At 41.9% G+C, this 26,711-nt stretch overlaps 1 protein-coding gene and 1 long non-coding RNA gene across 3 annotated transcripts in view; both read left to right on the top strand.

Annotated features, from left to right (window-relative positions):
* Window positions 1–26,711, top strand: part of gjc2 (gap junction protein gamma 2) — a 310,096-nt gene that overhangs the window by 116,165 nt on the left and 167,220 nt on the right. The window lies entirely within an intron of this gene.
* On the top strand, window positions 7,670–8,261 carry LOC307161882. Its single transcript, XR_013821809.1, has 3 exons — window positions 7,670–7,763; window positions 7,854–7,931; window positions 8,022–8,261. It is a non-coding gene; the product is annotated as an uncharacterized lncRNA (long non-coding RNA).

Raw genomic sequence — 26,711 nt, 5'->3', positions numbered from 1 at the left:
ATTATCCATTTATTAACAACCAAGCAAGCAATAAGATTCTTTGGCGTAGGCCCCGTCCGTAGCTCGCAATCTGAGGGTCCGGACTCTGCATATCCTGCCTGAAGACCAAGGCAGGGGCGCAGCCGACCCCCAAAATTGGGAGAAGATTTCTTCCACCAGGACGGAGCCTACCCCCCCAAAAAAATGGTAAATAAAGTGGACCCACCGGTCTTGAGTCCTGGAGTTCCTAAAAAAGTAGAAGAACAGGAGTTAACATGGTAAGCGTAAATATGGAAAGCTGCATGCTGATAGCTAACTGGTAAAAGGCCACTTCATGAATAGAACTACTTGAAGTTATAATTTGTAGATGTGTGCTACGCCTGAGCATATAATATCTGCTTCATAAACGTAATGTTTATCCATTGCTGACACATCTAAAATTGTTATATGCTAGACCACAAGGTCGTAGGGCCACGCAGTCTGTTAGACCACAGAGACAAAGCCGCAGGGCCAGATGGTCTGCTAGACCACAGAGACAAGGCCGCAGGGCCACACGGTCTGCTAGACCACAGAGACAAGGCCGCAGGGCCACACGGTCTGCTAGACCACAGAGACAAGGCCGCAGGGCCAAACGGTCTGCTAGACCACAGAGACGAGGCCGCGGGGCCATGCGGTCTGCTTAGACCACAGTGACGAGGCCGCGGGGCCACACGGTCTGCTAGACCACGGAGACAAGGCCGCAGGGCCACACGGTCTGCTAGACCACAGAGACAAGGCCGCAGGGCCACACGGTCTGCTAGACCACAGAGACAAAGCCGCAGGGCCATACGGTCTGCTAGACCACAGAGACAATGCCGCAGGGCCACACGGTCTGTTAGACCACATACATTTTTTTTTTTTTTTTTTTTTTTTTTATACCACCACCAGTAGATGCATAGGGATTTACCTGGCCATTACTGGAGAGCTTGCTGGGCTTCAAGGATGATTTTTGAATCAGGTCTTATATAAGACTCGAATGCAGAAGAAGACCATCTGCCTAGGATCTTGATGGCTGCAGTAGAAATGCCACGTTCAGCTGCTATAGTGGCTGCCCCAATCCTGAAGGAATGGCCGGTATACTGGGAGGGAGATAGACTGCAGCTTTTGAGGACAACAACTAGGTGTTTCCTAAACCAGGCTTTAGAGAGGGGTGCTCCGTTAAGGAGGATAAATAGGGGGGAATGCTCTGATGATCTCTGACGAACTTTAAGAAATTTAAGCATAGATGAGAAGGGACAGAAATTGTTGTTAATTTTAGAAATGGTTAGTGTGACTCCAAGACCTTCAGAATCATTCTTAGAGTGCTTGAGAAAAAGTGTAAAGAAATTAGGTGAGAAACATAAATCGGAGAAGGAAAGATCGTGGGCAGGATCAAATTGATTGGTTGCAGAAGTAAATTCCCCCGGACGCATGAACCCGTAAAAAGCAGTTAGAAACACGGCTTCTAGTAAAATATTGGTATAGTTGGAAAATAGGCCATTACGGATAGAAGAAATTAGTTTTTGCACTAATGGCAAAGTAAAAGGCAACCGTTTATCTGGAGAATTACTAGAGGAATTACTAAAGCCTTTAAGCAATAGCCGAATGGAAGTAGCAGAGAAAAGACTAGGAAAATCAGGATTAAAATATTTTGCATAAAATTGAATGCCTGCGAGTAATTTGCGAATGGAAGAAGGTTTAAGATTTCGTCTTTCAAAATTAAAGACTAGAAAGGAGCAGACAGTCGTGAGCAAAATGGGAAATAAAGGAATCTGAAAGGAAAAGCAAAACATTAAAAAAGAAGACCAAGCGGAAGTGTAAGCTTTATAGGTAGAAGGAGCTACTCCTTTAGACATATAATGTCTGGCTGACTTAACCAAGTCGTCTAATTTAACACTGCTGCTGATAGGGGAGGGCAAGGTGTGGGATCCGTATTGGCTGAAGGGCAAAGCCGTCTGAAAGTCTGAAAACGAAAACGAGATAATGCATCAGCAATGACATTGGAGTGACCGGGTATATGAGCAGCTTTGATGATAAAATTGAAGATAACTGATTGCCATATTAGGCGTCTCACGAAAGGCATGATCGTCGGGCAAGATGATCTGCCTTTATTAATAATGGCAACGACGGCTTCGTTATCGCAGAACATCATGATGCGTTTCCTTGACCACACTGGACCCCAAATTAAGCTGGCTATAACTATAGGATAAAGCTCGTAGAGCGCGGAAGAAACTGAGCCAGAAGTAGACTCGGGAAACTCGATTGGCCATTTCTCTGCGAACCATTGTCCTTGAAAGAACCCCCCGAATCCAACAGATGGGGCGGCGTCGGTAAATAGATGTAGGTCTGCTGATGATTCGAAAGCATCATTGTAAAAAAAAGAAATGCCGTTCCAATCATTTAACAGCCGAGTCCAAAATTTTATATCAGACAAACATCCTTCGTCTAACTGAAGTAAATCACTTAGGTCTTGAGTAGAATGAGCCAGTGTTAGCAAACGAGAAATGAAAGCCCTTCCTTGCGGAATTATACTCATGGCAAAATTTAGGTGACCGAGCAGGGAAAGTAACTCACGTTTCGAAACGATGTGTACAGAGGAAAAACTTCCCAGAATGGATCTAATCCTTACGAGCTTTTCATGAGGAAGAGAAGCTTGCATTTTGACCGTATCGAGAGAAATTCCTAGAAATTCGAGCGAAGTAGAGGGGCCCAAAGTTTTTTCTGCGGAGAGAGGAACGCCAACGTCACTGAATACTTGTTTAAGAACATCGAGGACGGAAGAATGAGAATTAGGAAAATCGATTAACAAAAAATCATCAAGCAAATGCAGAACGAAAGGAAGTTTACAGACATTCAACAGGATCCAGCACAAAGCTTCGGAGAGACTGTTGAATATGTGAGGGCTACTTCTGCACCCAAATGTGAGCCTTACGGCGAAATAGAACTTAGAATTCCATTTGACTCCAAAAAGATGCCAGTCAGAAGGGTGGATTGGCATGGTTTTAAAAGCGTCTGTAATGTCAGCCTTAGCTAACCAAGCACCTTGGCCAGCTAACTTGATTAATTGAATGGCATTATCGACCGAGGCATAATGTAGAGAGAAGGGAGTTAGGGGAATACATTCATTGACACTTGCTATGTTAGAGGAATGAGGAGAAGACATATCAAAAATGAGACGTTTTTTGCCAGAATATTTGCGCGTTGCAATGCCGATAGAATTAATCCGAAATGGAGAAAAAGGAGGAGAGGCGAAAGGGCCAATAACATATCCTTTATTAACCTCTTTCTCTAATAGTGCTGAAACCACATCGGGTTCATTTCTGGCTGATTGCAAATTTTTTGCAACAAAAGAGGCGGAGAGTTGTGAAAGAATTCCCACCCGAAACCCTTGAGACAAGCCAGTGATTAAATAATCCACGAAAACCGGATCAGGGTGAGAGGAAAGGTAGCTTGACAGGTTCGGAATATTAACAGGAGTAGATGGGTGGCTATTCAGAATTTTTTCTGATTTGGGGCTTTCCCTTTGGCTGCAGGTTTGTACCGGCGTGGACAGACAGATTTCGGGTGCGGATCCTTGCAAGAGCTACAGATATGAAGAAATTTACAATTAGGATATGAACAGACAGATTCATTAAAACGAGAACATATAGGAACCCCATTGAAATTTGCGATATGGCGACCTCTGCTGTCCGAAGAGGGTCTTACTTTTTCAGCACCAAGGACAGTAGCCGGATCATTGTATCCGAATGCTTTAGAGCAGAATGAAGCCGAATGGCCGTGAGCGCTGCAAATAGCGCACGCCAAGATTTTTTGGCCGCCGAAATGACGGACGAGCAGTTCCGTGTCTGTAACTGACCAGTCTATTCTTGAATTGAAGAGTGCGATAAATGAAGCAGATTTGGCAGAAAGTGACTTGTGGTATTCATAAAACAACGTACCCCCGTATCGTTGGCTGAAATCCGCAATCATAGATAAGTACAGATCTAACTCTTCCCTTCTCTCTGGAAAACTTTGGCACAGAATGTCTCTGTAGATGCCGAAAGCAATAACAAATTCACCAAACGAGAGATTGCGTTGGAGGCGAGGATCTGAAGTTTTAAGAAGAACTGCCACGTCACCACAGTCAACCATTTTTCTGTCTGCAGCGGGTGAAGGAAGCAATAAAGTAGCCAGATTAACATCCTTACCTTGGATGATGTTGTTTCTTAGGTGAGGAGACACAGTTACGGCAGCTGGCGAAACAAAACGCCTACCGAAATTTTGAGCAGGAGCCGCTGTGGAGAGGTTAAAGTTTGAGGAAGCCGGTGGTGCAGGAACGTCTTGAAAAGGTGTCTGAATCGAGTGTAGAGGAGTAGGCAGGATAGAAGATGTAGAAGGCTCGTTCGATGGGTTGCTTGATCCGGCAGAGAGAGGATGGAACTGAGGAATCACTGATGAGATCATGGCCGGGTTTATGCTAGGGTTGGGATTTGTGAAATAATGTTCGAAAGACGACATTTTTGATTCCAATCCTTTGACTGAGCGAGGCTTTGAACTGCAGAAAAAAGATCATAGTTCGTATCTGAGGTTTCAACACTTTGTGGAGAAGATGATGGCCGAGCAGGTATTGATAATCTTTTTGCTGGATGAGGTGAGGATGATTTAGCAGATCTTTTCTTGCCGGTTGGTTTAGGTTGAGCTCCCGAAGTTGAAGCTTTTGAAGAAATAGAAACTGGTGGAATACCAAAAGCGTTCTGGGCCAGAAGGTGTAGATCCTCTCTGGAGAGGCCTTGACTAACCGGTATGCTGGCTTCCTCTAGAGCTTTAATTATATCCTCGGATGAACATTGAGCCCATGGAGAAATACGGCTCTGAATACGTGAGCTGCGACGTGCAGCAGGAGGAGATGGTGAGACGAAATCATCGTCAGAGTCGGAGTAAACGCAAACAAATTGCGTGTCTTTAGACATTTTTAGTCGGCAAGTGACGCGTGCAACCGAATTGGAGCGTCAGCATCTGCGAACTCAAACATGAGTAAGTACCGATCTTTTATACCACAAGTGTTGGAATGTGATTGGATAGATAAAAGGTCAAGTGACGCACCAATTAAGTCTTCCTGGCAGAACTTTATGCTAAAGCTTCCATTTCCAAGAACAAACCAGTTAGAAGACATTTCACACCACAACTTATGAATTAACTTTAGTAAAACAATGCTGTTATATTAATATAGTCATGTATAAATGTATTAAATGTAATGCAGTAATGTTTTGTTTAGAAGTTATGGCAGTTTATTTATTTATTTATTCATTTATATTTATACTAAATGTTTGGGCTACTGTTTTTGATAACACATACAATAGGTTTACAGAAAATCAACAAAAAAATCAATAAAAAATTTCATAATTTTTCAGGATTTTTTTTTTTTAAACGCTTGTAAGTCTGAACCAGAATATCAAGATATTTTATTATTTCCCATATGATGGTGAAAAGTAAAAAAGCTTCACCATGTTATATGTATAATAAATATTGGAGTATAACAAATGAAAATCCCTTCTAGATTATTTTATCCCTTGAGGTAGCCCTCGCACACAAAAAGGTTGGAGACCCCTGGTATATAGTAACTATGTTTTATAATTACAAGTTTGTGTAATTTGGGGTTTCTGTAGCCAGTGACATTTCGTTATTTGTATTTTATGGCATTGTACATTTTTTGTTTTTATTTGAAGGCTGAGGCTTCATTAATAAACACAACCCCGTCCCCAATTATCATCATTGGTTTTGAGATGTAACTTGCTGTGAATACCTTGTCTGATAGGCTACAGTATTGTGGCATAGTATCAGGACATCCTGGCTAGTGTCTGTCCCACACGGCTAGAGGCAAATGGCCGGATGATGGGCCTATTTGGGATAAAGTCCAGGGCTGTTTTTTAGCCCCAGTCCGTCCCTGTTCAGCACTGCGTTGTCATCGGGTCCAGGCGAAGGTCCTTCATCAGATCTGGATCCGGCCTGGATCCGGCAGGCTACGGTGAAGACCTCGGGATAAACAAAGACACTAAAATTAGCGTAGATGCCATTCTTCTCATGTCTACCGCCAGCAGTCGATTTTGATATTCTAGGTATTATCAACTGGCCGGAATTTTGAGATCGCAATAGACGTGAAGGACTATAATGCGTTAAGAGCTCACTCAAGTACTGCGGAGCTAAACCATTTAGTGCTTTGTAAGTCATCAGCAATATTTTAAAATTGATGCGATGTTTAATAGGGAGCCAGTGCAATTTTGACAGAACTGGGCTAATATGGTCATACTTCCTGGTTCTGGTAAGAACTCGAGCTGCTGCGTTTTGAACTAGCTGTAGTTTGTTTATTAAGTGTGCAGGGCAACCACCCAGTAGAATACAATAATCTAGCCTTGAGGTCATGAAAGCATGAACTAATTGTTCCGCATTTGTCAATGAGAGCATATGACGTAATTTAGATATATTTTTAAGATGGAAAAATGGGGTTTTACAGACACTAGACACGTGACTTTCAAATGAAAGATTGGTATCAAAGAGCACACCCAGGTTCCTAACCGACGACGAAGACTTAACAGAGCAGCCATCAAGTGTTAGACAGTATTCTAGGTTATTACGTGAGGAAGTTTTTTGTCCAATAATTAGAATCTCTGTTTTTTCAGAATTTAGAAGTAGGAAATTACGAGTCATCCAATTTTTTATATCAGCTATGCATTCTGTTAATTTAGTGAATTGGTAAGTTTCGTTAGGTTTTGAAGAAATATAGAGCTGAGTATCATCAGCATAACAGTGGAATGTCACGAGGTGACAAGTGCCAGCTTTAGTTTCCGTGCAAGGCGGAACTAATGTCCGCCGAGATTGACTCCCGCCGGACCCAAAACAACTGAACACCGGCTTAGTTCCGGACAAGCGCAAAACCCCCGTGAACGCGGTAATCAGCCAAAGTCACCGCCAGCTGTGCACGATGAGACACGTCATAAGGAGAGAGTACGGGCCGAAGGAGGTAGTTGTTTTTGGGACTGAGTATCTCGGAGGAAGCGCGAGCGGTGGAGAAGAGGAAGTGGGGCTGGCAATGGACGCGAGACTGTGAGTGTGGGAGGATGAGCACGCTGATTTAACTGGAGGAAGGAAATCGTTGTACAGCAAGATCGCTGGTGAGAGACTGTGAGTAGTCCAATCGATCTCCATCTGCTCTCTCTTGTTTATGGGACTTCTTGATGAGAATGCCAGGTCAGGAAATGGGTGACAGCCATATGTATTTCCCACGGAGTGTTGAATTGCAGTGATGAAGTATTATAATGCACTGTTTTGATGTGTGAAGTGTGAACTTAACCCCGCTGGATGTCCATCACTCGCCTGTGTGTTCTATCATGTTCTAAGACGTGAGAAGAGGCTAATACTGTTGTACTCCACAGAGACTTGAGTGTATTATCTGTCAGCCCATTGTGAAGAGAGACACGTAAGTGAATGCTTAACTGACTGCTTTGCAGTAAAATCCTCCAGCCGTAAGTTCTCTGTCTGTCATTACTGAAGAAGAGGATTACGTGCCTGTATATTCACCTGTTTGTGTTGCACTAACGTCTCTCTGTCGTAAGCTCTGTGTCTGCCAGCCCTTTGAGAGGAGTGCATACCTGAATATTCACCGACTGCTTTGCAGTGAAGTTCCTCCAGCCTAACGTCTTCCTGTCACAAGCTCTGTGTCTGTCAGCCCTTTAAGAGGAGTGCATACCTGAATATTCACCTGACTGCTTTGCAGTGAAGTTCCTCCAGCCGTAAGTTCTCTGTCTGTCATTACTGAAGAAGAGGATTACGTGCTTGTATATTCACCTGTCTGTGTTGCACTAACATCTCTCTGTTGCAAGCTCTGTGTCTGCCAGCCCTTAAGAGGAGTGCATACCTGAATGTTCATCTGACTGCTTTGCAGTGAAGTTCCTCCAGCCGTAAGTTCTCTGTCTGTCATTACTGAAGAAGAGGATTACGTGCTTGTATACTCACCTGTCTGTGTTGCACTAACGTCTCTCTGTCGCAAGCTCTGTGTCTGCCAGCCCTTTAAGAGGAGTGCATACCCGAATGTTCATCTGACTGCTTTGCAGTGAAATTCCTCCAGCCGTAAGTTCTCTGTCTGTCATTACTGAAGAAGAGGATTACGTGCCTGTATACTCACCTGTCTGCTTTGCAGTGAAGCTCCCCAGCCGTAAGTTCTCTGTCTGCCACCTGCAGAAGAAGAGGATTACGTGCCTGTATACTCACCTGTCTGCTTTGCAGTGAAGCTCCCCAGCCGTAGGTTCTCTGTCTGTCAATACTGAAGAAGAGGATTACGTGCCTGAATACTCACCTGACTGCTTTGCAGTGAAGTTCCTCCAGCCGTAAGTTCTCTGTCTGTTATTACTGAAGAAGAGGATTACGTATCTGTATACTCACCAGTCTGTTTTGCAGTGAAGTTCCCCCAGCCAAGAGTACGTACCCGAAACACGCACCTGAGCCGTCCTGCAGCAGCCTCCTCCCAGTCGTGAGCCTCGACTCGTCCCTTCCACTGGAAGACAGTGAAGCCACTCACCAGAGCACTTCCCTTTACGGAATCCTGTGAGCCTTTGGGGGATTCGTAGGACAGAAAGACCCTGCCCAGAAAACTCACCCATCTGAACTTTCTGATACACTTTTATACTTAATAAAATATTGATTCTTTGAAGTCCTGTTTGTCTGTCGTCCTGTTTGCCTGTCCTCTGTCCGACTCCCCAAGGGTGGTAACAGGTCTCGAGGGGTGGGTGCAGTCCGATTGGCCCGCCCCGACCTGTGACAGGAAGCTAATTCCATGTTTCCTAATGATATCTCCAAATGGTAGCATGTACAGAGTGAACAGCAACGGTCCTAGTACTGAGACTTGTGGTACGCCATACTGAACTTGTGATCGATGAGACATCTCTACATTTACTGCTACAAATTGATAACGGTCAGATAAGTATGATTTAAACCATGCTAGTGCAATTCCACTAATGCCAACATAGTTTTCTAGTCTATTTAAAAGAATGTTGTGGTCAATGGTGTCAAACGCAACACTAAGATCGAGTAACACTAATAGAGAGATACAACCACGATCGGATGATAAGAGCAAATCATTTGTGACTCTAACGAGAGCAGTCTCAGTACTATGGTAAGGTCTAAATCCTGACTGAAAATCCTCGCAGATATCATTTCTTTCAAGAAAGGAACACAGTTGTGAAGATACTGCCTTTTCTAGTATCTTTGACAGAAAAGGTAGATTCAAGATCGGCCTGTAATTGACTAATTCTGTAGGATCAAGTTGCATTTTTTTAACAAGCGGTTTAATCATAGCCAGCTTAAAGTTTTTTGGTACGTATCCTAGAGACAAAGACGAATTAATGATATTAAGAAGAGGATCTATGACCTCTGGAAGCATCTCTTTCAGTAGCTTAGTCGGTATAGGGTCTAACATACATGTTGTCGATTTAGATGATTTAACGAGTTTAACGAATTCTTCCTCTCCTATAGCAACGAATGAATCAAATTTTTCCTCAGGGAGACTACAATGCACTGCCTGATGCGATACTGTAGTAGACGGTTGCATAGTTATAATTTTGTCCCTGATATTATCAATCTTATAAGTGAAGAAGTTCATAAAATCATTACTGCTGTGCTGCTTGGAAACATCTGTGTTTGAAGCTTTCTTTTTCGTTAGTTTAGCCACTGTTTCAAATAAAAACCTAGGATTATGTTTATTTTCTTCTAATAGGGTTGAAAAATAAGCAGATCTAGCAGCTTTTAAAGCCTCTCTGTATGCAATCGGGCTCTCTTTCCATAAAATGCGAAATACCTCTAGTTTTGTTTTCTTCCAGTTGTGTTCCATTTTTCTGGCTGCTCTCTTAAGGGCCTGAGTGTGCTCATTGTACCACGGCGTTGGATTATTTTCTTTAATCTTCTTTAAGCGCAAAGGAGCAACTGTGTCTAAAGTGCTGGAAAAGAGAGAGTTAAAAGTTTCTGTTGCAATATCAAGTTCTTCTAAGCTATCTGGGATGCTGAGATGATGAAACTGATCAGGAAGATTATTAATAAAGCAATCTTTAGTGGCAGAAGTGATAGGTCTAACATATTTGAAACACGGAGTCGGCTTTGCAGCCTTGGCTAAATGTAATTTACACGAGACTAGATTATGATCTGAGATGTCATCGCTCTGCTGCAGAATTTCAACGGCATCAACATCCATTCCATGTGATAATATTAGATCTAGAGTATGATTACGACGATGAGTAGGTCCTGACACGTGTTGTCTAACTCCAATTGAGTTTACAATGTCTTTAAATGCCAAACCCAATGCATCTTTGTCATTATCAATGTGTATATTAAAATCACCAACAATTAGTACTTTATCTGTAGCCAATACTAACTCTGATAGAAAGTCCGCAAATTCTTTGATAAAGTCTGTATGGTGCCCTGGTGGCCTGTATACAGTAGCCAGCACAAATCTCAAACGTGATTTATCATTTATACTATATATTTTTACATTAAGCACTAACACTTCAAAAGAATTATATTTAAAACTTGATTTCTTAGTGGTTTTGAAAATATTACTATAAATTACAGCAACACCACCCCCTTTGCGTTTCAGAGGAGGCTCATGTTTATAAGAGTAATCTTGCGGGGTGGACTCATTTAAAGTAATGTAATCGTTTGGTTTTAGCCAGGTTTCTGTCAAACACAGCACATCTAGGTTATTATCTGAAATCATATCATTAACAATGAGTGCTTTTGAAGTAAGCGATAGAATATTCAGCAACCCAAGCTTTAGCATTTGCTCATCTGTATTATAGCTGTTTTTTATTTGTTGAACATCAATTAAATTTTTAAACTTAGATGGGTTTAAACGTTTTTTGGATTTCCAAATTCGGGGAACAGACACAGTCTCTATATGATGATAGCTAGGTGAAAGAGGCTCTATGTGATGGGATTTATCTGACCTGGGTGACGCGAGGCCGCTAGCAGACGGTCGGTTTAGCCAGTCTGTCTGCTTCCTGACCTGGTGCCCAATTTGTCATGTTTGAGCTCTAAGACTATAAGCCATATTACTAGAGAGAAGAGCAGCACCATCCCAGGAGGGATGAATACCATCTCTTTTCAACAGGTCAGGTTTGCCCCAAAAACTTTTCCAATTGTCTATGAATTATATATTATTAAGCGGACACCACTTAGACAGCCAGCGATTCAGTGAACACAATCTACTAACTATCTCATCACTCCTGCGAACAGGAAGGGGGCCAGAGCAAATTACACTGCTTGACATCGTACTTGCGAGTTCACACACCTCTTTAATTTTAATTTTGGTGATCTCCGACTGGCGGAGTCGAACATCATTAGTGCCGACATGAATAATGATCTTAGAGAATTTACCATTAGCATTAGCCAGCACTTTTAAATTTGCTTTAATGTCAGGCGCTCTGGCTCCCGGCAAACATGTGACTATGGTCGCTGGAGTCTCTATTTTCACGTTCCGTGTGATCGAATCACCAATTACTAGGGCACAATCAACAGAATTATCAGTGGGTGTTTCACTGAGTGGGGCAAATCGATTTGTTATGGTAATCGGAACGGAAGAGTGGTTTTTTGATCCGCGACTAGAGCGATCCCTCACTGTCACCCATTTGCCCGGCTGCTCAGGCACTACTTCAGCTGGAACCGCACCATGTAAAGAGTTCACGCTAGGCGCATCCAAAATAGTATCTAAAGCTCTAGCACTCTTACTATCCTCAATTAAAGTTTGGATGCGTGTCTCTAATTCTGAAATCTTCTCTGTCAGCCTAACTGACTCCTTGCATTTATCACATATAAATCCTATATTGCCAACAGAGAAGGCTATGCTAAACATGTGACATGAAGTGCAGGTGACAATAACAGCACAAGACATTACTCACCGTGTTTGTTGACTGATTCTTACTCACCTGAGCAGCTTTTAATGAACTCAAAGGCGCGGGCGCGCGAGAGAAAATAGCTGAGCGCACGGGTGGCGCGTTAACAGGCTAGCAGTAGCGAATTACTAGCGTGTTGTGCTAGTAGTAACGGAAGCTAGCGATGTCAGGTTAATCTGAGATGTTGGGTAAGCTGTATTTAGTATAAACAGCTACAAATTGTAGTAAATGATGGTTCAAATCAAAGAAATACGAGGCTAAAACGGAGCTTACAGCACCGAAGCAAACAAACTCACAGCAGGCAGCGAGGCAGACAGGAGCAATCGATCAGCGAGGCAGCCAGGAGCAATCCTGAAAGACTATTCTATGACTTCTATGACTAATATATGCCTATTCTTCCACGTAATACTATGTTTAACGGTACAAGACATTAGGAAAATATAAGATATGGACTTGCTGTCATATTAAAATGCTAAAAATCATTTAGTAGCCTATCCTTGCCTTGTTTTTGAAATAATAAATCAAATAGCATAAAATACATTTCAGAGTTTTTGGTATGATTTAAAGAGTTTGGCAGAGTTCAAGTTTTTCTCAATCTTTTCCACTGGCCAAAATAGTATTCTTAAGTGATTTATATTTTTAATGGAAACAGATAGGCCTTATTGTGCATTATTTGCGCAAAAATATTTTCTCAGACAATCTGCTATTATCATGGTAAGCAATCCTCGCTGTAGTTAAAACATTCAAACACAGCATGCCACAGGAAAAATGTTCAAAAGCATTGCATCCACAAAATATATTTATTAGAATATACTTTTTTTGTAACTTCTCAGTAATGACTTATTAATGTAATATAAGTGCTTAACATTAATGAGAATGGCATATTTAATCTAAATGTGTATATCTGTTCTGTCCTCACTAGTCGTGTCACTTCTCTATCCAGCTAGACAGACAGTGAACAGGCGAGATATTTGTTCATGGCTTTTAATCTTCCATTAACTTTCATGAATCTTTTCTCGTTTAACTTTAACATTGTAAAACTGTAAACAGACATAGAAAATACAGCAATTAGAATTGTACATATTCAAAGTGCATAGTGTAGTAATAGTGTAGTTGTAGATGTGAGTACAGAAACTAACCACTAGGTGTCAGTAGTATTACACTTACCGGTAGAGTATGCAGACTGAGAAGCGGTAGAGTGGATGTGTTGTTGCTGTTCCTGCTCACGACCTGAAAGTGAATAAAAGATAAGTTTTGTTACAAAACAGTTTCTTTAATGAATTAAGAAACATTACATGGTACCAGGAGTGGTGATGATCGCCTGACGCTGTGAACTGGACTGGAAATATTGATCACGAATGGTGCACGTTTAAACAGAGATTTGCGCTGTACTTGCAAGCAGTGGGCCTTGATGAAGCGTCGGATGCACGCAAGATTGCATTGTTTCTCACCGTCGCGGGACCTCAGGCAATAGAGGTGATTAACACACTTGTGTTTGAACAGGCCGAGGACAAAAGCAAATACGACGTGGTAAAGGAGAAGTTTGATTCACACTGCACACCGGAAAAAAACGAGACTTTTGAAAGGTATGTTTTTCGTTCTCGTCTTCAACAAGGAGAGACTTTTGACAGTTTCTTAATGGATTTAAAGTTGAAAGCTAGGACATGCGATTTCGGACTGTTCCAAGATTCAATAATACGTGACCAAATTGTGTTCGGCATCACTGATAAAAAAAGTGAGGGAGAGGCTCGTGAGAGAGACAGAGCTAACCTTGAATGAAGCAGTGCCAGTGAATGTCACGCCAGTGAGATAGCTCTTCAGCATGCTAAAACCTTTGGTGACAACACAAAGTTGAGCGGGAGTGACAGTTCAGCTGTAGCTGCAGTAACAGAGAAGATGCAGAATGAGTAAACTGAAACAGCAAAAGGAGAAAGAACTGTTTAACTGTAAGAGATGTGGCAAAAGATACCTGCCAAAACAGTGCCCAGCCTATGGCAAAGCCTGTGCCAAATGTAAAGGGCAGAATCATTTTGCCAAGCAATGCTTTTCAAAGGACGGACAAAGTCAAAGAGAGCGTGTGCATGCAGTGGAAGAAACAGCCCTCAGTGACACATTCTTCGTTGGAATGGTGCAGCAGGCCAATATCAGTCAAGAAAGAACAGAACAGACTGATGTGAATAGTGTTGCACGGGACAAGTGGATGACTGCTCTGGAAATAAATGGAGTAACAGTATCACTCAAGCTAGACACAGGAGCAAAAGTCAATCTGATTTCGGAGTATGATGTCAGAGCAATGAAAATCAAGCCACGTATAAGTCAGAAAACGGTGCAACTCAAAGCCTATAATGGGCAGAATATTCCAACAAAAGGAACATGGACTATCAGGGTAAAAGTAAAAAATGGAGAACATCATCTCATGTTCGTGGTTGTTCCAGATGGCCATGATTCTGTGTTGGGAGACAAGGCATGTGAAGACCTGGGTCTAGTAAGAAGAATATACACCATAAATAATGGGGAAACACAGAACAGTGTGGAACATATAGTGAAACAGTTTCCAGACATATTTGAAGGGTTTGGAGTATTACCATTCACCTACAAAATACAGTTGAAAAAAGATGCGCAGCCAGTAGTCCAGACACCAAGACCAAGTGTGATAAGCTGAGGCAAGAGCTGGAAAGAATGACATCAATGGGAGTCATAGAAAAAGTGGAAGAGCCTACAGAGTGGGTTAACTCAATGGTGTGTGTGAGGAAAGCCAATGGTGATCTACGTGTGTGTATGGATCCGAAGGACTTAAACGCAAACATTAAGAGAGAACATTATCAAATTCCGACACATGAGGAAATTATAAGTGAGATGGCAGTTGCAAAGTTCTTTACAAAGCTGGATGCATCTCAGGGCTTTTGGCAGCTGAAACTACATGAGGACAGCATGAAATATTCCACAGGGCTATGGAACACATAATTAAAGGCATCGAGGGTGTGCGTGTTTATGTGGATGACATTGTATTGTGGGGATCCACAATAGAACAGCACAACAAGAGGCTTATGGACGTCCTACAGCGATTAAGGAAGTATGGGCTGAAGTTGAATAAGGACAAATGTCAGTTTGGAGTGAAGGAAATCACATTCCTAGGAGATAAGTTGTCAGAAGGGGGTGTGGAACCAGACAAGAGTAAAATACAAGCAATACTCAAAATGCCCAGACCCACAGACAGAAAGGCTGTATTGAGAGTGATGGGAATGATCAATTTTGTCAGAAAGTTCATACCAAACCTGTCTTCAAAAACGTTGTGTTCAAAATGTTCTTTGACCCAACAAAGAGGACAAAGATCTTGACAGATGCATCCAAAGATGGACTGGGTGCAGTTCTACTGCAGGCGGAGGAAGAGAATTGGAGGCCAGTCGCATATGCCTCGCGAGCAATGACTCCGTCTGAGTGTCGATATGCACAGATAGAAAAAGAGTGCCTGGGTTTGGTGTATGGAGTGGAGAGATTTCACAGCTATATGTACGGCTTACCGATATTTGTGGCAGAGACAGATCACAAGCCATTAATAGCCATCATTAAAAAGAACTTGAATCAAATGTCTCCAAGAATCCAACGACTGATGATGCGACTGCAGAGGTATGATATGGAGCTAATGTACACTCAAGGGAAGTATCTAGTTCTGGCAGATGCTCTGTCCAGAGCTGCAGAACAGAGTGGAAAATGTGAAAGTCCCAAAGAGGCTGATGTGACTCAGCATGTGAACATGGTAGCTGAAGCTCTTCCAGTCACAGATGCAAAACTCAAACAAATTGCAGTGGAGACTGAGGAAGATACGTGTCTGCAGTTGGTCATTACACATCTGAATGAAGGTTGGCCTAGGGGAGAATGTGCCCAGTACTACAACATCAGAATAGAGTTGAGTGTTGTCAAGGGGCTTCTGCTGAGACAGAACAGGATAATTATCCCTCAGTCACTGACAGGAAATGTTGAAAAAACTGCATGAGGGGCACCTTGGAGCAGAAAAATGTAAAAGAAGGGCTAGAACTGCAATCTATTGGCCCGGAATAAACGCAGACATCGACAGGATGGTGTCAACCTGTGATACTTGCTTGAAGCATCATGCTAAGCAACAGAAGGACCCAATGATCATCACTGATCCACCAGATGAACCATGGCAGATAGTTGGGACTGACTTATTCTTCCTGGATGGACGAACTATTTGCTTGTGATAGACTATCTGTCAAACTATCCAGAGATTGTGTTGCTTCCCAATACATCTGCTGCTTGTGTGATAACACACATAAAATCCATCTTTGCGAGACACGGCATTCCGCAGTTTGCAGTGATAATGGGCCGTGCTACAGTGGCAAAGACTTCCAGAAGTTTGCTGAGGGATATGGGTTTCAACATGTGACATCGAGCCCATTATATCCACAGTCAAATGGAAAGGCAGAGAAAGGAGTACACATAGTGAAGCTACTACTCAAGAAAGCAGTGGACAGCCAATCAGATCCTTATTTAGTTCTGCTGAATTACCGTGCTTCTCCACTCGAACACAGTGTGTCTCCTGCCGAAATCATGATGGGGCGCAGATTACGAACCACACTTCCTTGCTTAGCAACGCCAAACAAGAACAAATGTCTGAAAAGAAAACAAAAGCACTTGAAACAGAGACAAAAAGCTAATTATGACAAGGCATCAAAGCCTAGAACCACTCTCCAAATGTTCACTCTCCAAATGTTTTGCTTTTATCATCCGATCGTGGTTGTATCTCGCTATTAGTGTTACTCGATCTTAGTGCTGCATTTGACACCATTGACCACAACGTTCTTTTAAATAGATTAGAACATTATGTTGGCATTACGGGAAATGCACTAGCATAGTTTAAATCATACTTATCTGGCCGTTATCAGTTTGTAGCAGTAAATGATGAGATGTCTCATCGATCACAAGTTCAGTATGGCGTACCACAAGGCTCAGTACTAGGACCGCTGCTGTTCACTCTGTACATGCTACCATTAGGAGATATCATTAGGAAACATGGAATTAGCTTTCACTGTTATGCTGATGATACTCAGCTGTATATTTCTTCAAAACCTAACGAAACTTATCAATTCACAAAATTAACGGAATGCATAGCTGATATAAAAAATTGGATGACTTGTAATTTCCTACTTCTAAATTCTGAAAAAACAGAGTTTCTAATTATTGGACAAAAAAATTCCTCACGTAATAACCTAGAATACTGTCTAACACTTGATGGCTGCTCTGTTAAGTCTTCGTCGTCGGTTAGGAACCTGGGTGTGCTCTTTGATACCAATCTTTCATTTGAAAGTCATGTGTCTAGTATCTGTAAAACTGCATTTTTCCATCTTAAAAATATATCTAAATTACGCCATATGCTCTCATTGACAAATGCGGAACAATTAGTTCATGCGTTCATGACCTCAAGGCTAGATTATTGTAATGCTCTACTGGGTGGTTGCCCTGCACGTTTAATAAACAAACTACAGCTGGTTCAAAACGCAGCAGCTCGAGTTCTTACCAGAACCAGGAAGTATGACCATATTAGCCCAGTTCTGTCAAAACTGCATTGGCTCCCTATTAAACATCGCATAAATTTTAAAATATTGCTGATTACTTACAAAGCACTAAATGGTTTAGCTCCGCAGTACTTGAGCGAGCTCTTAACGCATTATAGTCCTTCACGTCTATTGCGATCTCAAAATTCCGGCCAGTTGATAATACCTAGAATATCAAAATCGACTGCTGGCGGTAGATCCTTTTCCTATTTAGCACCAAAACTCTGGAACAGTCTTCCTACCATTGTCCGGGCAGCAGACACACTCTGTCAGTTCAAAGCCAGATTAAAGACACATCTCTTTGACCTAGCATTCACATAATACATTATAGACTTCTATAATTTGATGTTAGGCTGCATAGATTAGGTCAGCCGGAACCGGGAACACTTCCCATAAATCCTGATGTACTCGTTACATCATGAGAAGAATGGCATCTACGCTAATTTTAGTGTCTGTGTTTATCCCGAGGTTTTCCTGCAGCCTGCCGGATCCGGGCCGTATCCAGATCTGACGAAGGACCTTCGCCTGGACCCGATGACAACGCAGTGCTGAAGTGCCAACTAGTCTCTCCCTATGGAGGATCCCTCTACCACTCTGCAGATAAGGCGTTGTCGGGAAAATTCGTTTCGCGTTCCTACCCCAAAGCAACAAAATAAAATAAAATTCTTTATCAAAATTTATAAGGAAAGACAAGTACTTTGTTTAGGCTTGGCTTGTAGGGAATTCCAAACCTGCGTATTTTCAAATGCACATAACTATAGAACCCCTTCTAAATGCGCATGTGAACGCCATCAGCGTTTCTCACAGGTTCGCGTTTAAAGTCTGTGTAGAGGGAATGGTGTCGTCTTAGCGGCCCCTAATTTAATAACAAATGATCGTTGCGACGGAAGCAAATCAATCAAAACTAACTTTAGATGGAAAATAACTTAACTCTGCTATAAAGCCAAAACAATCTCTGTTACCTTAAATTATACGCTTATCTCTGTGAAGCTGCTTTGAAACAATCTACGTTGTTAAAAGCGCTATATAAATGAAGATGACTTGACTTGACTTGACTCCAAAAATGACACAGTAAGACTTGAGGATTGCAGTACCTGGACTAAAAGAGCCACAGTCCTGGAGGAGGTGAAGCCAAGATCTTATACTTTTAGAACAGAGGATGGTCAAATCCTGAGGAGAAATCGGAGAAGTCTGTTGAAAACAAAAGAGACAGTACTGGTGGATACATATACAGGTGACACAGACTGTGCAGAGTCAACAACAACATCTGAAACACTTCCAGTACTGGATAACAAAGGGCCAGCTAAAGAAATTAGTTCAGATTTGCATTCACCTGTACTGAGAAGATAGAAACGCACAGTAAAGCCTCCTGATAGACTTAACCTGTGAATTTTGCTTAAACATTTGAATTTTCATATAAGGAAAAGTCAAAAGGAAATGTAATCGTTTGATTATTAATACTGTGATTGCAATGTAAATAATTATTGAGATTGTTGTTTGATGCATTACATCTTGTATAATGTGTACAGTGTTTGCTTAGTGTTAGCTAATCTATAAGTAATTAGTTGTAATAACTTGTTCTTTAAGTCTAATGGAAAGGGGATGTAGTGATAGTGTAGTTGTAGATGTGAGTACAGAAACTAACCACTAGGTGTCAGTAGTATTACACCTACCGGCAGAGTATGCAGACTGAGAAGCAGTAGGGTGGACGTGTTGTTGCTGTTCCTGCTCGCCATGTATACACTCACCTAAAGGATTATTAGGAACACCATACTAATACTGTGTTTGACCCCCTTTCGCCTTCAGAACTGCCTTATTGATTCATTGATTCAACAAGGTGCTGAAAGCATTCTTTAGAAATGTTGGCCCATATTGATAGGATAGCATCTTGCAGTTGATAGAGATTTGTGGGATGCACATCCAGGGCACGAAGCTCCCGTTCCACCACATCCCAAAGGGTTGAGATCTGGTGACTGTGGGGGCCATTTTAGTACAGTGAACTCATTGTCATGTTCAAGAAACCAATTTGAAATGATTCGAGCTTTGTGACATGGTGCATTATCCTGCTGGAAATAGCCATCAGAGGATGGGTACATGGTGGTCATAAAGGGATGGACATGGTCAGAAACAATGCTCAGGTAGGCCGTGGCATTTAAACGATGCCCAATTGGCACTAAGGGGCCTAAAGTGTGCCAAGAAAACATCCCCCACACCATTACACCACCACCACCAGCCTGCACAGTGGTAACAAGGCATGATGGATACATGTTCTCATTCTGTTTACGCCAAATTCTGACTCTACCATCTGAATGTCTCAACAGAAATCGAGACTCATCAGACCAGGCAACATTTTTCCAGTCTTCAGCTGTCCAATTTTGGTGAGCTCGTGCAAATTGTAGCCTCTTTTTCCTATTTGTAGTGGAGATGAGTGGTACCCGGTGGGGTCTTCTGCTGTTGTAGCCCATCCGCCTCAAGGTTGTGCATGTTGTGGCTTCACAAATGCTTTGCTGCATACCTCGGTTGTAACGAGTGGTTATTTCAGTCAAAGTTGCTCTTCTATCAGCTTGAATCAGTCGGCCCATTCTCCTCTGACCTCTAGCATCAACAAGGCATTTTCGCCACAGGACTGCCGCATACTGGATGTTTTTCCCTTTTCACACCATTCTTTGTAAACCCTAGAAATGGTTGTGCGTGAAAATCATTGTGATTGTGAAATACTCAGACCGGCCCGTCTGGCACCAACAACCATGCCACGCTCAAAATTGCTTATCACCTTTCTTTCCCATTCTGACATTCAGTTTGGAGTTCAGGAGATTGTCTTGACCAGGACCACACCCCTAAATGCATTGAAGCAACTGCCATGTGATTGGTTGATTAGATAATTGCATTAATGAGAAATTGAACAGGTGTTCCTAATAATCCTTTAGGTGAGTGTATATGCCTGCTAGTGACCTGAAAGTGAATAAAAGATAGGTTTTGTTACAAAACAGTTTCTTTAATGAATTAAGAAACATTACACATAGTTGACTGAACAGCATTTATTGCCTAAATAAAGCATTCAAATGAAACATTACATCAACACATTAAGCATTAAACATTACATTGTCACGTGCATTTGTTAATTATATTCCTTGTTTTAGGTAATGGCTTGTAATCACGGAATCCAAATTAGCCTAATAATCATAACAAAAGATCGCTAGCGTAAGGCACTGACTAATGCTCACGCTTTGCACGTCACTTTACGTTCCGTTTTTAGCAACATTTGCATCTCTAGATTAATGAGTTTACTGACAAACATCTTAAACCTACTAAACATCATATTTATACAAATATAGCGACTTACAGCCTTATGCGGGTCATGACTTCACTGCACGAGTCGCTTTTCAGCCATGACACTTCACAATGAACTCAACACAAGTCATATACGAAAGTTACAATACACCATCCTCGCCACAAGAGGGCGCCTAAAGGTCAACATTTAACCAAATCAAACTTTCCTTACAATTAAACTGAACCATTACAATATCAGATGTAAAACATAGTTTAAATCATTCTTTTATTTATTTAAACTGTTATTGTGAACATGCACAGTATTTATGATTAGGACTCATAATGAAGATTTACGAGTGTCCTTCATCTGCTGTCAGATATGCTACAATAAGCTTCACTAAAAAGCCCAATGTGCTCTCTCCATGGAAATTTAAGAAGGGATGGGTGTTTTCTTTAAGTGATAGGCTAGAGTGAAATGATATGTGTATTATCTTGCTGTATATGTATAATTTTCTAAAAGTGACCAAAAAGCTATTTAACTCCAGCTCACCATTGGTGTCGCCAAACTGCTCCATCTCCAAAACGTTTGTACGCATGGGTTAGAGTTTGCATGCAGGTGTGCAAATTTTCCCGTGAAGTTTTTTTTATTTATAAATCACAACTTATGCGTTGGAAGTGGCATACGCCTCTTTCAGGGCCTGTTTTATGTGTACGCAACGGTTATAAATGAGGCCCCTGGCGCTCCGGGCCACCAAGCAGACCGCTACTGCGGTCAGGAGATTGACTATGAGAAAAAGAGAAGTCCTTTCTCTTTGATGCTCCAGTTTCGCCCTTTGAGTTGTTCGGCACATTTGTCAAGGCGGTGGTTGGAAAAATTCAGAGGCGAAGGCGCGCTCGGTAGCTTTTCGTCTTATATACTGCACTGGTCCGAGTCTACACACGGACAGCCAAGGGGCCCTGGCCCGAGGACCGAAGACGGGGCCAGAGGAACAGTCATTGTTGTTCCTCTGTTGGCCTCCATTTCCTCTAGCCCTTATTCTTGTGATGTTACAGGAACTCTGTTGCTACTTTGTCCTAATGTTTATGCTAAAGCACGTCTAGCCTAGTGATAGCTGGAGATGTGGGCTTTCTGATTTAAGCCCCTGTACTAGATTTAAAGAGGAAGTAGTTCCTCTTGGCTTCCTCTCACTGCGAGAGTCATTCTGTTGAAGCCCAGACTGTGCTTAGTATGTTGGAAGGTCATAGGCCCATCAGCCTCCTCAAGTCACCTTTATTTATATAGTGCTTTTTTACAATACATATTGTTTCAAAGCAGCTTTACAGTAATAACAGGAAAATAATGCAACAAACTTGTTTCTAGAAGAAAATAGCGTCATAATCCAGCTTAAAGTCACACTGTGTAACAATTGTGTTTTTGTCAAACAGCGACCCCTAGAGTCGCTGTAGAATACTTGCACTGTCGTAAATAATCAGCAGTGGATGAATGAACAGCATGTAAAAAAAATGACATACTACAAGCAAGCGCAACAACATACAACACAACGTAGAATGCAAACAAGTTTACAAATAAGAGATTTATTTAGTGGCCACTTCATGCGTTTTCTCAGATCGGATAGCTATCTGATTTATCAAAACGATTCCATTTACACATGGTCACATAAATGTGTTTTTGCGAAACGGATTTAAATCAGATCTTCAATTCCCGCACTATATGCGGATTTAATGGAGTGCACGTCACCGAAAGCAACAGATATGAGCTGCATTTTATTGATCATCAGCTAAAATTTCTAAATCAAAGACTGCAATAAGAGAGAGCGGCAGCATCTCTGGTAAGATCATTTCGTTTCTTTACTTTTAATGATGATGATTGTGTGTTAAGCGTCTGCGACTTACTTTCACTTTCATTTGCGATAGTTTGCACGTTGGCTTAATGAATAGATGCTCAGCTTCTCATCTACGGTGATGCGTGTTCCCGTAGCGTCATCATATCTGGCTATAACATTACATAATGCCTATAACACGCTTTCACACGTTTATTTATTTATTTATTTTTTGCATTTTTGGGAGGAGTACAATTTACATATGTGGTTTCAACAACCAGATGCATTTACACTTGTCCAGTTTCATCTGGAATGCGTCTCAGACCTCCTCCTGAAGTGGTTTGAGCGATCGGATTCAAATCCGTCTCGAATGCGTTTCGGAGGGCATTTACACCTGGTCTTTTCACGATCGGATAGCTATCCGATCTGAGAAAACGCATGAAGTGGTCAGGTGAACAGGTAAACAGCCCCCATGACAAAAACATACGCACGAAAGCCGAAAACACACGCTGGTTGGCCTCTCATGTCCAAATTTGAGGAAGTGGTGGGGGGAGTGACATATGCCGTAAAGCAGACGAATTTTGTAGTTCTTTTTGTGCTCGGGTTACTACCCGAATCCCGAAGTTACGCAGTGCCAGTAAAAGCGATACAGACCCCGTCAGGCCATGGCTGACATGTCATTCAACCTATTGTAAGTCGATGTACCATCACAAGGGTCTTGTAAATATATAATGAAGGTTGAAAAGCTACACAGTGTTCCTTTAAGTAAGTTCAGTGATGGTTCATTTTTGTTGTAAAAAATTTATTAATTTAGTTAATTTATATATATATAGCCGCTCTGGAGAAAACCGTGATGTAGCCGTGATGTAGAGTCAGAAAAGGAGCTCCTCCTGTAGGCCCCTCACTCTTTGCGCTCCATCTGTTGTGTGCATCTTAGCCTTCCCCTAGATATCGTTTTACCTATTGTAAACACTAGAGAACCACATGGGTGTGAGAGCGGTAGGCTTCCTCTTGTTTTGAGAGTCGTCCAGTTGAGGCCTCTGCTCCCCAGAGCTCCATGGAGGCAGTACCTGTCTCTAGTTGGAGACTGTGATCAGGTTCACTCTCTAAGGAGCTGAGTAGGCGCCTGTTGACACTGACATGCTCAGGTTGAGCTATATTGTTACTCCTCTCATTTCAGAGAGTCATTATGCAGAGTATATGGTTCCCTAGAGTTTCTAGCATAAGCCCCAGCATTTGCCCAAGACATTTTCAGGCCTTCAACTGGAAAGAGCCTCCTTGGTAGTCGGGCTGGTCTAGATGCAGACTTCAGCACTCCACTTGATTAAAGGGTCGCCAGGTTGAGTATGTCCTTCCTGGGGCCAAGTAGCTATGTCAAGCTGCAGCTTTGTAAGCAGACTTTCTTATTAACCTCTTTCCAGAGTCTAAATGCACTTTGTGAGTTGTTGGCTCACTCTGGGCCTCCTTTACAGTAAGTGTTTTTAGATAGAGCGGGTGTTGTACCTTTCTAACAAGGCTTTGTGTTACTACTAACAGCTCCCTAGAGCTCTGTGAATAGCATAGTGTTGTAGGGCCCTGTAGGTGCCTCCACATTATTGCCGCCAAGAAGCGTAGATAGTACTCCCTCGGTGGAGAGGGTATTTTTGTAGAGGTACTCCGTTTCTGCAATAGCCACTGGGTAAGCTTGCGTAGTACTCCCCTTGTGTGAGAGGGTCGATGTGCAGGGTACTTTGCTCCCTGGGCCTAAAGTGTATCAGGCCCTCATTGGTTTCTTTGGCCTCTGTACATATAGCAAGCTAGACATTGTTAAGTGACTGGCTCTTAAATAGTCCTCCTTGATAGTCAGGCTATTCCAGATGCAGACTTTAGTACTCCCCTTGGTTTAAGGGTCGTCATGTTGAGTACGTAGCCTGGGTCTAGATAGCTCTGCCAAGCATGCTTTTCATACCCCTTTTTAAGAGTCTGAATGCGCTTTTTAAGTCGTTGGCCCTCTTTGGGTCCTGGTCACTTTTGACTGACTTTTGACTAACTCACTTTTGGCTACAGTGCGAGTTTGCCTCTCCTTGGTATGGGGGTTGACTTTGGTCCCTAGGGCCTGGGCCATACTTCCTTAAAGGAACCACCCTCAAATATGGGTTCTGGTTTCCAAGCCTTTGAGCTTGGCTCTGGTTCAAGTCCTCCTTGTGAATCAGGAAGGTACTTCCTCATTGAGACATAAAGCTCAGACAGTGGCCATAGGGTGTAGTGCTACTGACAGCCTGGTGCGTACCTGTAGGGGAATTTAACTCTTATTTTACATCTTGTGAAAAGGACATTTTACCACCCCTTTAAGTTTGCAAAGTCAATCACTGGACTGGTTATCAAAGCCTGGGTTAAGTGAACTGCACATATAAAATGTTTTAGTGCTTTTCTCATCCATGGATGGAATGTTACGCTGGCCCTTTAAGAAACGTCACTGTCTGGAAGTGTAGCGAGAGTGGTCTGTGAGCAGCATGATTTCCCAACGTGGTTTGGATGATGCTCATGCGGACGCTGTGTCGAATCAAGGCCACAAAAGTCGATGATATAACCAAAATAGTGAGAAATATGCACTTTTAGTAGTTTGTGAAGTCCGCCTCAGTGTTTGCTTGGCCGGATGGCTGTGTATTGTGTTGATTGATGTTGATTGATGGTGATTTCTGTCGAGACGCATCTCTGTGTGGGGAAATCCTTTCCTTAAAGCAAACTTTATTGATTTCAATCACTTTACACAAGCCCTTCTACTCTAAGTTCCCGAAATTTTGCTTAATTAACGCTGCGCTGTTCCAAGTGCAGTCTGGAATAAAATACCCCTTTATATACTTTTCATTCTGTGTTCGGTGTTGACATACATAAATCTCACTAAAAGCATCTTTTTTTATGACAGTTGTAATGCTGCTGTGCACACTATGGAAGTAAAATAATGTCAAATGTTTTTGAAATAAAAAAGCCTGTTGAATTGCACTACTTGGAAAAAAATAGGCATTGCATTAACCATGCTTGCATTTTAATGCATTGTATTTTTAGGGCTTGCATTTTTATGGGCTGAAATTCAACATGGTTGAATATTTAAGCTGTGAATATTTCAATTAAAAACATTTCAAACACATTTTCATTATTAAAAATTCAATAATCCATATTCACCTTTCATATTTCACTTCTAAAATATTCAAACTGTTTAACAATACAACCTATAATATTCAACAGGCAATTTTCGGTCCATTTTATTTCGTTTTGCAAATTTGCTTCCACAAATTCAGTGGTTCAAATTCGACAGTAAATTCAACATTGAAGTCCAGGAACTGCAGGAAAAGCAGTAGATTGCCGAGCATACTCTCCATCTGCTGTTAGTCAATCTCACCAGCAGGAGGTGCAAAAGCGCGTGTTGTTGACGAAGACCAGCAACAGTTAGAGCAAGTAATTCATTCCTAAAACTCATTTATAGCAATGTAAGTGTATTTGCGCTGCATGCAGGCTATTAGGGTTTCCCTCAATACTTCAGGATTCCCCTGCTGGACATATAAAATGCTTAATGTAGCTTAACAGACTAATTATGGTGATATAAAAGACCAAACTCGCAGGCAAGCAGATGGACTCAGAATAACGCACAAAGCTTAATGCTGAGCGTTTCCCAGTGATAGACTGGCATAAATTTGGCTTGACGTTGGACATTCGCACATTTAGGGACCGTCTCTAAAGTGAATACGACTTTGGTATACACGTTTCTAACTTCGATAGGCGACTTACAGTCATAAAACCAACTGTAAAGTGTTCATGTAGTGTCAGGCATAATGCGCACCCTTTGGATTTTTGATATTTATTCAAATAAATTTAAGTTTGCTATTGAAGTTAGAAACGTGTATGCCAATGTTTTATGCAACTTTAGAGACGGTCCCTAAATGTGCGAATGTCCAATGTCAAGCCAATTTTACATTTAGTCATTTAGCAGACGCTTTTATCCAAAGCGATTTACAGTTAAACTAACAATAGGAGGACAACAATATGCAAGTGCTATGACTCTTCCCAGTTTAAGCTAATGCAATACACATAGGCATACTATATATAGAGAGAGGGGGAGGGGGAGAAGAGAAAGTGTTAGTATTAATTGATCAAATGTTGAT

The sequence above is a fragment of the Squalius cephalus genome, assembly GCF_949319135.1.
Source record: "Squalius cephalus genome assembly, chromosome: 7".
Classification (NCBI taxonomy): domain Eukaryota; kingdom Metazoa; phylum Chordata; class Actinopteri; order Cypriniformes; family Leuciscidae; genus Squalius; species Squalius cephalus.
Note: the sequence above shows the minus strand (reverse complement) of the source record. Positions and strands in the feature narration are given on the sequence as shown.